Source organism: Marmota marmota, unplaced genomic scaffold, assembly GCF_001458135.2.
Source record: "Marmota marmota marmota unplaced genomic scaffold, marMar, whole genome shotgun sequence".
NCBI lineage: Eukaryota > Metazoa > Chordata > Mammalia > Rodentia > Sciuridae > Marmota > Marmota marmota.
The window spans coordinates 5,749,739-5,761,202 of NW_026000211.1; the positions used below are offsets into that span (position 1 = coordinate 5,749,739).

Sequence of the window (11,464 nt, forward strand, 5' to 3'; positions counted from 1 at the left end):
TGCTCTGCTATAAACCTTGAGGTGCCTGTATCATCACTTTAGTATGCTGATTTTAGTTACTCTGGATAAATACCAGAGTGGAACAATTTTGTCATATGGTGATTCCATTTCTAGTTTTTGAAGGAATATCTATACCACTTTCCACTGTGGTTGTACTAATTTTCAATCCCATCAACAATGTATAAGTATACTCTATTCCCCACATCATCTTCACTAGCATTTGGTATTATTTGTGTTCATGATAATTGCCATTCTGACAAAAGAAAGATGGAATCTCAATGTAGTTTTGTTTGTTCATTCTTTGTTTTGGTACCAGGAATTGAACTCAGGGTCATTGGACTACTGAGCCACATCCCCAGCCCTATTTTGTAGTTTATTTAGAGACAGGGTCTCACTGAGTGCTTAGCACCTCGTTTTTGCTGAGGCTGGCTTTGAACTCTCTATCCTCCAGCCTCAGCCTCCCCAGCCTCTGGGATTACAGACATATGCCACCACACCTGGATCAGTGTAGTTTTGATCTGCATTTCCCTAACTGAATGTTAGATAATTTTTCATATATTTGTTGGCCTTTTGTATTTCTTTTGAGAATTATCTGTTTAGTTCTTTTGCCAATTAATTAACTAGATTATTTGGGGGTTTTTGTTTGTTTGCTTGTGTTTTGTTTGGTGTTAGTTTTTTGAATTCTTTATCTATTCTGAATTTTAATCCCCTGTTGGAGAAGTAGCTGGCAAAGGAAGATTTTCTCCCATTTTGTTTTTTGTTTTTTTTTCTTTTTTTATTGGTTGTTCAAAACATTACAAAGCTCTTGACATATCATATTTCATACATTAGATTCAAGTGGGTTATGAACTCCCATTTTTACCCCAAATACAGATTGCAGAATCACAGATCGTTCTTTATGCGCTTGTTTCCTTTGCTCTGAACACGTGTTTTAGTATGATGCTCTCCCACTTATTGATTCATAATTTTATTTCTTGAGATTTATGGGTCTTTTTAAGGAAGTCAGTGCCTGCACCCATGTGTTAGATTGTTCATTGTGTTTTCTCCTAGCAGTTGCAAAGTCTCTAGTCTAATTCCTACCATCTTTGATCCACTTTGAGTTAACTTTTGTGCAGATTAAAACACAAAAATCTAGTTTCATTTTTCCACATACAAATATGTGGTTTTCCTAACACCAATTGTTAAAAAGGTCATCTTTTCTCCAACTTATATTTTTGGCAATTTTGTCAAGTATTGGATGGCTATTATGTATATGGGTTTATCTCTGTGTCTGCTATTCTATTCCATTGGTAATGGTGTGTGTTTTCATGTCATTACCGAGGTTGTTACTATAGCTCTGTAGTGTAATTTGAGATCAGGTATTATGATACTTCCAGCATCACTCTTCTGGTTTAGGATTGCTTTGACTATTCTAGATGCTTTTTTCTTCCAAATGAATTTTAGAACTGCTTCTTTCTAGGTCTGTGAAAAGTGTTATTGTATTTTGCTGGGGATTACATTGTATCTGTATAATGCTTTTGACAGTATGATCATCTTGACAATACTAAATGTCTATCCAAAAACAAAGAAGTGCTTTCTGTCTTCTAAGGTCTTCAATTTCTTTCTTCAGTGTTCTATAGTTTTCATTGTAGAGGTCTTTCACCTTCATTGTTAAATTTATTCCTAAGTTGTTTTTGTTATTGTTTTAGGTTATAATGAGCAAAATAGTTTTCCTAATTTCTTTTTCAGCAGGTTCATTATTGGAGTATAGGAAAGTTATTGATTTTTTATGTGCTGACATTTTATTGCACGACTTGCTAAATTTTTTTCAGCTCTGAAAGACTTCTGGTGGAGTTTTATCTTGAGAGGGGAGGGAATCTTCTTTTATAGGATCATGTCATCAGCAAATGAAAACTTTGATTCCCTTTTTCCTATTTGTATTCATTTAATTTCCTTCCCTTGTCAGATTGCTTTGGTTAGAGATTTAAAGAAGTATATTGAATAAGAGTTGAGAGTGCACATCTTTATCTTGTTTCTTATTTTAGTATAAATATTTTCAGTTTTTCTCTATTCAGTATGATATTGGCTTTGGGTTTATCATGTATGACCTTTGTAATGTTTCATTAAGTTCCTTCTATTCCTGGTTTCTCAAGCAATTTTAACATGAATGGGTACTGGATCTTGTCAAAGGCCTTTTCTACATCTACTGAGATGATCCTGTGATTCTTGTCCTTAATTCTATTTATGTGGTGAATTACAATTACTGATTAGTGTATGTTTAGTCAACCTTGCACCCCTGAGATGAAACCCACTTGATCTGGATGTACAGTCTTCTTTTTTTAATTAAATTATTTATTTAATCTAATTTGTTATACATGATAGCAGAATGCAATTCATTTCATATTACACATATAGAGCACAATTTTTCATATGTCTGGTTGTATATGAAGTATATTCACCATTTATGTCTTCATACATGTACTTAGGGTAATGATCTCCATCTCATTCCACCATCTTTTTTACCCCCATACCCCTTCCCTTCCCCTCCCACCCCTTTACCCTATCTAGACTTTATCTAATACTTCTATGCTCCCCCTCCCAACCCCACTATGAATCAGCTTCCTTATATCAGAGAAAACATTTGGCATTTGGTTTTTAGGGGATTGGCTAACTTCACTTAGCATTATATTTTCTAACTCTACCCATTTCCCTTCAAATGCCATGATTTTATTCTCTTTTAATGCTGAGTAATGTTCCATTGTGTATATGTACCAAAGTTTCCCTATCCACTCATCTACGAAGGGCATCTGGGTTGGTTCCACAATTTAGCTATTGTAAATTGTGCTGCTATAAACATTGATATGGCTGTGTCCCTGTAGTATGCTATTTTTAGGTTCTGTGGGTATAGACCAAGGAGTGGGATAACTGGGTCAAATGGTGGTTCCATTTCAAGTTTTCCAAGGACTCTCCATACTGCTTTCCAGATTGGCTGCACCAATTTGCAGTCCCACATCCTTGCCAACACTTGCTGTTTTTTGTATTCTTGATAACTGCCATTCTGACTAGAATGAGCTGAAATCTTAGAGTAGTTTAGATTTGCATTTCTCTAATTGCTAGAGATGTTGAACACTTTTTCATATATTTGCTGATCAATAGAATTTCTTCTTCTGTGAAGTGTCTGTTCAGTTCCTTGGCCCATTTATTGATTGGGTTATTTGGGGCTTTTTTTGGTGTTAAGATTTTTTGAGTTCTTTATATATACTAGAGATTAGTGCTCTATCTGATGTGGGAATGGTAAATATTTGCTCCCATTCTATAGGTTCTCTATTCACCTCACTGAATGTTTCTTTTGCTGAGGAGAAGCTTTTTAGTTTAAATCCATCCCATTTACTGATTCTTGGTTTTAATTGTTGCACTACAGGAGTCATATTAAGGAAGTTGGGGCCTAATCTCACATGATGAAGATTTGGGTCTACTTTTTCTTCCATTAGGCACAAGGTCTCTGGCTTAATTCCTAGGTCCTTGATCCACTTTGAGTTGAGTTTTGTGTATGTTGAGAGAGAGAGAGGTTTAATTTCATTTTGTTACATGTGTGTTTCCAATTTTCCCAGCATCATTTGTTGAAGAGGCTATCTTTTCTCCAATGTACATTTTTGGCACCTTTGTCTAACATAAGATAACTGTAGTTATGTGCATTAGCCTCTGTGTCCTCTATTCTGTACCATTGGTCTACAGGTCTATTTTGGTACCAATACCAGGCTGTTTTTGTTACTATTGCTCTGTAGTATAGTTTAAAGTCTGGAAGAGTAATGCCACCAGCTTTACTCTTCTTACTAAGGATTGCTTTGTCTTTTCTGGGTGTCTTATTTTTCCAGATGAATGCCATGATTGCTTTTTCTATTTTTATGAGGAATTTCATTGGGATTGCACTGAATCTGTATAGTGCTTTTGTTAGTATGGTCATTACTTTCTTCTCAGCAGCACATGGATCCTTCTCTAAAATAGACCATATATTATGCAACAAAGCAAATATTAGTAAATACACAAAAAAGTAGTATACCACCCTGCATTCTATCAGACCATAATGGAATGAAATTAGAAATCAATGATAAAATAAAAAATAAAAGATACTCCAACACCTGGAGACTAAATAATATGCTATTGAATGAACAATGGGTGGCAAAAGATATCAAGGAGGAGATTAAAATTTCTTAGAGGAAAATGAGAACTCTGATACAACATATCAAAATCTCTGGGACACTATGAAGGCAGTTCTAAGAGGAAAGTTTATTGCATGGAGTTCATTCCTTCAAAGAAGTAAAAGTCAACAAATAAATGACCTAACTTTACATCTCAAAGCCCTAGAAAAATAACAAATCAACACCAAAAGCAATACAGGACAGGAAATAATTAAAATCAGAGCTGAAATCAATAAAATTCAAACAAAAATAAATAAAATTGATAAACCATTAGCAATGCTCAAAGAGAAAGAGAGAAAAAACTCAACTTACTAACATCCATGATGAAAAAGGAAATATTACAATGGACTCTACAGAAATACAGAAGATAATTAGAAATTATTTTTAAAAATTTTTATTCCAATAATATAGAAAATATCCAAGGCATTGACAAATTTCTAGAGTCATATGATATGCCCAAACTAAATCAGGATGATATACATAATTTAAACAGATCAATTTCAAGCAAGGAAATAGAGGACATCATCAGAAGCCTGCCAACCAAGAAAAGTCCAGGACCAGATGGATACACAACCAGGTTCTACAAGACCTTTAAAAAAGAACTAATACCAATACTTCTCAAACTATTTCATGAAATAGAAAAAATGGGAGTACTTCCAAACATATTCTATGAGGCCAATATCACCCTGATTCCAAAACCAGACAAGACACTTCAAAGAAGGAAAACTTCAGACCAATATCTCTAATGAACATAGATGCAAAATTTCTCAATAAAATTCTGTCAAATTGAATACAAAAACGTATCAAAAATATAGTGCACCATGATCAAATAGGGTTCATCCCAGGTATGCAAGGTTGGTTCAAAACATGGAAATCTATAAATGTAATTCTTCATATCAATAGGGTCAAAATCATATAATAATTTCAATAAATGCATAGAAAGCATTTGACAAAATACAGCACCCCTTCATGTTCAAAATGCAAGAAAAACTAGGGATATCAGGAACAAACCTCAACATTGTAAAGGCTATCTATGCTAAGCCTAAGGCCAATATCATTATAAATGGAGAAAATTTGAAAGCATTCCCTTCAAAAACTGGAACAAGACAGGGATGCCCTCTTCTACCACTTCTATTTAACATAGTTCTTGAAACTCTAGCCAGAGCAAACAGACAGATGAAAGAAATTAAAGGGATAAATATAGGAAAAGAAGAACTCAAATTATCACTATTTGCAGATGATGTGATTCTATACCTAGAAGACCCAAAACATTTCACCAGAAATCTCCTAGAACTAATAAATGAATTCTGCAAAGTGGCTGGATATAAAATCAACACTCATAAATCAAAGCTATTTCTGTATATCAGTGACAAATTCTCAGAAAGAGAAGCTATGGGAAAACCGCCCCATTTACAATAACCTTAAAAAAATAAAATACTTGGGAATAAACTTAATGAAAGAGGTGAAAGACCTCTACAATGAAAACTATAGCACCTAAATAAAGAAATTAAAGAAGACTTTAGAAGATGGAAAGATCTACCTAGTTCTCGGATAGGCAGAATTAATATTGTCAAAATGACCATACAGTCTTCTTAATGTCTTTTTGAAAGCACTTTGTTAATATTTTACTAAGGATTTTCACTTCTATGCTTAGCAATAATATTGGTCTCTATACTTTTCTTTCCTTAATGTGTCTTTGTCTGGTTTTGATATCAAAGTGATACTGGCTTCATAGAATGAATTCAGTAGTGCTCTTTCTTTTTCTATTTTATTGAACAATTTGGGGGAAGATTGACATTAGTTCTTCTTTAAAAGTTGAGTAGAACTCAGCTGAGAATTCCATCAGGTCCTGGGCTTTTCTTTGTTGGAATTACATTGCTTGATATTAGTTTGTTTAGGTTTTCTATATCCTACTGGTTCAATTTATATACTTCACACATGTCTATAAATTTTCAATATCTTCTGTGTTTTCCTGATTATTAGTTTCTCAGGATCTTCTGGATTGCAGGAATGTCTTTGGTAATATTATTTTTCATCTCTAATATATAATTGATTTGGCTCTTCTCTTTCTTTTGGTTAGTTTGACTAAGGGTTTATCAACCTTGTATATCTTTTCAAAGAATCAATTCTTTGTTGCATTGATCCTTTGTAATTGTTGTCATGTTTTTTTGGTTTGGTTCGGTTTTCAATTTTATTAATTTTGGCTCTGATCTGAATTATTTTCTATTTTGTACTGATTTTGGAATTAATTTCTTCTTCTTTTATTAAGGCCTTAAGGTTTAACATTAGAGTAGTTGGGAGAGTTCAAGTTTTTGTTTAATGTAGGCACCCAATGCTATAAACTTTCCTCTTAAAACTGCCTAATACTGCCCTGGAGATTTTAATATGTTGTATCCCTGTTCTCATTCATTTCTAAGGTTGTTTTTTCTCCCCTAATTTCTTCTATGACTCATTTCTTATTATAATCTATATTACTTAAACTCAAGGTATTAAAATGAATTGTTTTTTAATCTTTGTATTAATTTCTAATTTTATTCCATTCTGATCTGATAGGATGCAATAACTATTTTTTTTCAATTTGATAAGATTTGCTTATGTCCTAAAATATGATCTATTTTTTAGAAAGTTTCTTGTACAGTTGAGAAGAAAGTAAATTCAGTTGTTGATGAATGGAATATTTTATAGATGCCTGTTAGGACTATCTGATGATAATATTTCTTAGTTTCTGCTCTATTTCTAAGGTCTTTGATCATTTTGAGTTGATTTTTGTACAAGGTGAAAGACAAGGGTCTAGTTTTATTCTTTTACACATGGACAACCAATTTCCCAGTGCCATTTTTTTTAAAAGGCTGACTTTTCTCCAGTATATATTTGGCACATTTCCCAAGGATGAGATGAATGTCCATGTGTGAGTTTGTCTCTGTTTGTTCTGTTCAATACCAGTGGTCTATGTGTCTGTTTTTATGTCAGTATGATGCAATTCTGGTTACTGTAGCTCTGTAGTATAATTTGAAGCCAGGTATCATGATACCTCCAGTGTTGCTTTTTTTTGGCTTAAAATTGCCTTAGCTCTTCTGGGTCTTTTACTCTTCCAAATGAATTTGAGGACTATATTATCTAGTTCATTGAAGAATGTCATAAATATTTTGAAGGGGAAAATACTGAATATGTACATTGCTTTTGGCAATGGGTCAATTTTAACAATATTAATTCTGCCAATCCATGAACATTGGAGGTGTTCCAATCTTATGACATCTTCAATTTCTTTCTTCAATGTTCTCTAGTTTTATCATTGATATCTTTCACCTTTGTGGTCAGATTTATTCTTAGATTTTTGAAGCTATTGTGAATGGAATTATTTTCCTTATTTATTTCTCAGGAAAAAATGTAGGGAACACTCCAGCAAAAAGGCACTGGCAATTACATTCACAATAGGACCCCTAAAGCTCAGTAAATATTGCAAAGAGTTAACAAATGGCATCAAATTGAAACACTTCTGCACAGCAAAGGAAATAATTAGGAATGTGAAGAGAAAACCTACAGAATAGAAGCAATCTTTACTAGTTACTCCTCTGAATGAGGATTAATATTGAGAATGTAAGAACTCAAAAATTAAAAAAACAAATAACCCAACTAGTAAATGGGTACATGAATTAAACAGACACTTCTCAAAACAAGAAATATAAATGGTCAAAAATATATGAAACATGTTCAATGTCATTAGCAATTAGGAAAAATCAAATCAAAACCATATTGAGATTTTATCTCAAAGTAGTCAGAATGGCAGTCACCAAGTGTACAAACAAAAATAAATACTGGAAAGGATGTAGAAAAAGGGAAACACTCTTACACTGTTGGTGTGTTGGTAAATTAGTATGGAGGTTTCCCAAAATATTAGGTATGGAACCACCATATGACCCAGTTATATACTACTCCTCAGTATTTATCCTAAACAATTAAAGTTGATAGTGACACATGCATACCCATGTTTATAGCAGCATAATTCACAATAACTATGGAACCAGCCTAGGTATCCATCAATGAATGAATGGATGGATGAATGAAGAAAATGTGGTATACATACATTATGGAGTTTTATTCCATCGTAAAGAAAGGTGGAATTATGTGATTTGCAAGAAAATGTATGGAACTTGAGATCATATGTTAAACAAAAGAAGCCAAACTCAGAAGGTCAAAGGTTGTAAGTTTTCTCTCATATGTGGAAGCTAGAGAGGAAAAAGCAAGGTGTTGTGGTGAATTTCATGAAAATCAAAGGGATATCAGTGGAGAAAAGTGACCAGAGATCTATTTGATTGTTTATACTGAGTTGAGGGGATTTTCTGTTATTGTTTGTGTACATAGCTGCACCAATAACAAAGGCAAACATATTTATAATCATTACATCTTGTTGTTGGGTGATTCCATTAACCAGTATGAAATGACCTCTTTGTATCTTCTGAATAATTTGGGCTTGAAATCTGCTTTGTCAGGAGTAATTACTCCTTCTTGATTTTAGTCTCCGTTTGCATGGTTTATCATTTTCCATCCTATCACTTTCAGGCTGTGCATTTCTTTGCCTGTAAAGTGCATCAATTGTAAAGAATATACGGTTGGCTCTTGTTTTCTGATCCATTCTGCCAATCCAATAATTTTGACTGGAGAATTTAGACCAATGCATTTAGTGTTATGAGAGAAAATTGTTTTTATTTCTTGCCAATTTGATTTATTCTGATACTTGATCCATACTAGAGCCTCCTTTAATTGACCATTTTTCTGGTGAGATTTATCCACAGCCTGGTTTTGATATTTATTTTTCATTTCTTCTGTGTGAAACCTCTCATTTAGTATGTCCTGTAGTGCTGGCAGAGTTTTTAAGAATTATTTTCTGCTTATTATGGAAAGCTTTTATTTCATCTTCAATTCTGATGAATAGTTTTGCTGAATATAGCAATATTGGTTGGAACCCATTATCTTTCAAGGTTTGGTATATATTATTCCAAGCCCTCCTGGCTTTTAAGGTCATATAAGGTTGAGCAATCAGTACCAGTTTTAATTGGCTTACCTCTCCATATGACTTGCTGTTTTTCCCTTATGGATTTTAGAATTCTATCTTTGTGTATATTAGGCATTTTAATTATTTCAGTTTGTATATTTGCAACTCTGACCCAAATAGGTCAAGCTAGCTAGGAGCTTTTGCATGCTGAGTTTTGCTACAGTGTTTCACTCCCTTCTTGGCTGGACATCTCTGATGCCCCTGCTTTCTGGGAGTCTCAAGCCAAGCCATATGCTGGAGTAAGGAGACTGGAGTGTGTCATCCTCTCCCTGAGTCCTTTCTAGACTTTTAAGAGCTAACTCAGGAAACACCAGTTTTCATCTATATTTAATTGATCTCACTTCCACACCCCCCTACCTCAGCCAGGCTCCTATTCCCAGAGCTCAGATCACTTATTTCAAGAGTTTACTCATCTCAGTTTTGTAGATTCCATCTTCCAAATTGCTGTTTTGATTTATTGTTTTGTAGCTATTATGATAATGTGGATTTCCCAGAACACCCTTATTCTTTCCCAAATGAAGCCATATTCCTGTCATTCAATTCCAATAGCAGAGCAAGTGAGAAGTGTCTCCTTTTTGTACTCCACCATCTTGCCAAAATCAAGCACCTCTATTCTTTAAAGATACTCAGAAGATTTGAGGGAGAATCCAAGAATAATGAGTATATAAAGGAAAACATCATAATTATACTACATGTAAACATGAATGACAGAATATAGATTAGTTAAAACTATTAATGATGACATATGAAAATCCCATTTATCTGGATTTCAGTATTTTGATCAATACCTTGAATACTCTTATATTTTGTCATTATGCTATATATTTACAACCATTTAAATGATCAGTTTCTAAAGTATGAAAATCATTTTTTATCACTGAGAAAATGAGAAGAAATAATTGGAATATCTAATCTAAATCATTTTTGAAATATTTTTTAAGGAAACAAAAATATCAAAATGATTACAATTCAAAAAAGAGTCATGAGACCATAACCAATACAAGTTTTTGTCTCCACATTTATTTTGCATTCTCTTTTGATGCAAAAGAAAGTTCTTAAAACTACAACAAATTGTATCTTAAATTTTATCTAAAGCTACTTATCGTAACTCTATATTTTTTATAAAAGAGAAGCCCTTTATGTTTCTAATTTTAAGAATTCTTCATAGTCCTTTACTAGCTGAGATTATTAGAGCTAAATTAGTAAAATGATAATGATCAAATTTTCACAACTATAAGCAACTTCAATGGCAAGTATTATATACAAAAACATGTAAACAAACTTTCCTATAAGAAACCTTTTTAAAAAGCCATTTCCAATGATAAGTTTTTAAATCTTTTAATTCTTAGCTTCTCTATCATTGTAAAACAAATGTCTACTTTTTAGACAAAAGTATAATGCCCATTTTGTTAAATTGACTATACTAGGAGCTCAATTTGAAGATAACAAAATATAAAATTAAGTGTACATTTTTATTAAGTATTATGGGGAAATATTTTTGATAACTGGAGTAAATGTCTGCTAACCTTATTTTTGTGTCTAATTAATGGTATCCTGGGGTAGCAGGATATTGGCTTCCCACAAGCCTCTCAACCTCCCCCACTCCTCCTGCTAAGTTTGCTGGCAGCTGGAAGTTTGCTGGGGCCCCTTCTGGCTGTGGCTATCAACATCTCCCCCTCTCTGTTTAAACAACAAGCATGTGGCTTAGGGACCGTGCCTGCCTTAGGTTGTCCAATAGTACATACGGTTCTTACCCATTATCCGAAGAGCTGACCTCAAGGTGTCAGCCTCCTGTCTTAGGTTGGTACCATTGCAATTGGATCTTACCCGTCACTGACTACCGGTCCAGTATACAGCCACACCTGTGGATAGGTCTTTGTACCATCGGGGGGGGTGTGAGGTTCTTTGCCTCACCTCTGTTGGCCCCCAAATTTTAGCTGAACGACCATGACAAGCAGAAGGGAGGAAGATACACCAAGCCAACTAACAGCTCCTTTTAGAAAAATTGTACCACCGATGACACCATCAGCAAAAATACCCCAACACTACCACAAGTCGCTGCACCAACAGATAGTTCACAATGCATACAAGTAAGTTCACAATGCATACAAGTGATACATAGTCCAGGCAAGTTCTGCAAGCAGTTCAGTGATGGCTATTGCAGAAGCTGTAGATTGGTTTTATCATTGTCTTCACCAGCACTGGGATGAAGATAGGAATTCTGGCAATAATG

The 11,464-nt window shown here is 33.9% G+C and overlaps 1 long non-coding RNA gene across 1 annotated transcript in view; it reads right to left on the reverse strand.

Annotated features, from left to right (window-relative positions):
* Positions 1-90: 90 nt before the first annotated feature.
* Positions 91-11,464, reverse strand: part of LOC125612861 — a 21,070-nt gene continuing 9,696 nt past the window's right edge. The window contains exons 2-3 of the long non-coding RNA XR_007343335.1: positions 9,403-9,408; positions 91-190 (exon numbers count right to left, since the gene is read on the reverse strand). This is a non-coding gene — a long non-coding RNA (uncharacterized LOC125612861). The remainder of the gene's footprint in view (positions 191-9,402; positions 9,409-11,464) is intronic.